This window comes from Notothenia coriiceps, unplaced genomic scaffold (assembly GCF_000735185.1).
Source record: "Notothenia coriiceps isolate Sejong01 unplaced genomic scaffold, NC01 NC01_scaffold00009565, whole genome shotgun sequence".
In the NCBI taxonomy this organism is placed as follows: domain Eukaryota; kingdom Metazoa; phylum Chordata; class Actinopteri; order Perciformes; family Nototheniidae; genus Notothenia; species Notothenia coriiceps.
Window position 1 is genome coordinate 1 of NW_011342266.1, and position 2,609 is coordinate 2,609.

Here is a 2,609-nt window from a genome sequence, read left to right on the forward strand (position 1 = left end):
AGCGAGTAAAACTCTAAAACAGAAAATACCTCCCCAAAACGTCTTGTTGGTGAAACGTCATCATGACGTCATCGTCATTTGATTCTTCCGGGTACGGGTCCATTTAGTTCCGGGTACGTGCTTACGAAAGCACGTACCCGGAACTAAATGGGCCAATCCGTGGAGCCGTTACGTTACGATCCGTGGAGCCGTTACGTTAAGCCCCCGCTGATTGGTCCAAATTGACCAATCCACACACACACTCAGTGCAGGCAGCCCTGCTGATTTCTGCTCCCTGCTGCAGGTTGATAACAGACAGTTGGGATCGCACGAAATTCTCTCTGCAGACCCATTCTCACAGCGTTTATCAACCTTATCAACCTTTTTCTTACTCAATATCAAGCCACACTTATTGTTTTTATTTCGGCTGTGACTTTGTGTGTGTTCAGGGTGAGTTTGGCTGTGTTTGGCTGTGTATCGCTAAACAAGGAAATCACGGAGGGGGGGGGAGGAGCTGCAGCGAGCCGCTTAGTGGAGAAAGTGAATACTGCTGAATACACATACTTTACAGAGATGCTGTATGCGAAACCAATGTGAGTTTGGAAAATTGCACAGTATTTTCTATTTTAGTATACCTCAACAATGGAATTATGATCAGTGGAAATGGCCATGACATGTGACCTTTAATATTTTATTGAGTTGTTATTAACAACTCAGCCCCCGGGAGCGCTAGCCGCTCAGCTGAGCCGCTCAGCTAGCCGCTTCAGCTAGCCGCACAGCTGAGCCGCTCAGCTAGCCGCTTCAGCTAGCCACTTCAGCTAGCCGTTCAGCTGAGCGTTCAGCTAGCCACTCAGCTAGCTAGCTGCTTCAGCTAGCCGCTCAACTAGCCGCTTCAGCTAGCCGCTCAGCTAGTCGTGTCAGAAACAAAGAGTTATATTTGAGCTGTTCAAGATGCGGGCTAGCTACTAGCGTTAGCATGTTGGACGGCTTGTTGGAGTGTACATTACATTACATTGCATTTATGTGTAGCATGCTAACGTGCTAACGGCGGCTCCGTGGGACTCCTGCTGGGGAGATGATGTAACCATGGACTACAGGAGGCAATTATTACAGTATTTCTGATGGTCAGAGATTCAGAATGAAAGCTTTATTTACAGATTTCCAACACATTGCAGACCATCTGAAAGACGCTCCTGCGCGGTCCGCTGGGGACGCCTTGGTTTACACATTAAGGAAGGAAGGACATCCGTTAACCTTTAGCACTGAGGACAGGTGTACACTGAGGACAGGTGTACCTTTATCACTTATTACAGGTGTACCTAACAACATGTTTATTATTGTCCTATACAGGTGCTTCCTGTCACCTGGCTGACACTCATTCTACAGCATTTAAAAATGTATTTCATCTCATGAGAGGAAGTAGGGTGGAAGTGGAGAGGAAGTAGGGAGGAAGTGGAGAGGAAGTAGGGAGGAAGTGGAGAGCAAGTGGAGAGGAAGTGAGGAGGCGGGACAGGAAGTGAGGAGGTGGGACTCACCTGTGTTCAGCGCTCTCTGCTGACTGTAGCTCAGAGAAGAAACTCTATAAATAAATAAAATTGTTGTCAGGATCTTTAACACATATGAATTTATCTACATAAATATATTTCATTATTTAATAATAATGTTTTTATCATCAGGTGAGATTCACCTTGTCACGTGATGAACACCTGAAAAACCACACATGGTTAGTGTTACCTGGCGCAGATTACTCTCTAAAGACAAACAAAACCACTCAACATGTTTACTTGAGAGGGACCAGATGTTGTTGTTGTTGTTTATCTTTCTTGGCTGATTCTTACAGAAAACTAAAACCATATTATATTATATAGTTTATTGTTGTCGTCAAATAATAAATAAAAAGGCGTTACCTGAGCCGAAGCTTCATCACTCCGGCTCGCACACCCAGCACCTGTGTGACGTCACATTAAACACACCTGTCTGACGTCACACGCAGTGAAACGTTATTTTGAGTCTGACGTCACAGGTAAATGCGTCACAGCGCCGTGACGCTCCGGACGCGTCACTGACTGATGCGGCGGGCGGTCGAACAACAAACACATTGAAATGTTTACAGTAAACAAGTTAAACAAAGTAAATAAAGGAATAAAAACCTGGAAGAGACTCCGCTGCACGCCCTCCGCAAGACCGCCGCCATGTTGTTTGTGGAAGTGACGTAGACACGTTGTACGTCACCTTGAAGTGAGGGGGGGTTTTCCCTGAGTGAAGACTGGCAGGAAGAAACCTGCAGCGCACACACACACACACACACACACACACACACACACACACACAGTATACACACAGTATACACACACAAACACGTCTTTTTACTTCATTATATATAGTATATGCAGGAATCCTGAAGTCAGATGTGAGACCTTTTAAGACCCTTGCCATACATTTTAAGACCTCATCGCCACACACCGGTTACCTTGGCGACACACTTTACCTCACATTGACTATATACAGTATTGATTGTCCTTCCTCCTTATCTTCCAACCATTTGGACGCAGACTTGCATTTCCCCATAACGATGTTGTTTAACAACCGGCGTAAACGGACCTTCGCGCGCTATCAAGCAGTGAGCGTGC

The 2,609-nt window shown here is 45.7% G+C and overlaps 1 long non-coding RNA gene across 1 annotated transcript; it reads right to left on the bottom strand.

The window, feature by feature from the left end:
- Nucleotides 1-606: 606 nt before the first annotated feature.
- On the bottom strand, nucleotides 607-2,278 carry LOC104945361 (uncharacterized). Its single transcript, XR_798331.1, has 3 exons — nucleotides 1,667-2,278; nucleotides 1,515-1,558; nucleotides 607-1,194 (listed from the first exon to the last, which is right to left on the bottom strand). It is a non-coding gene; the product is annotated as an uncharacterized lncRNA (long non-coding RNA).
- Nucleotides 2,279-2,609: the final 331 nt, after the last annotated feature.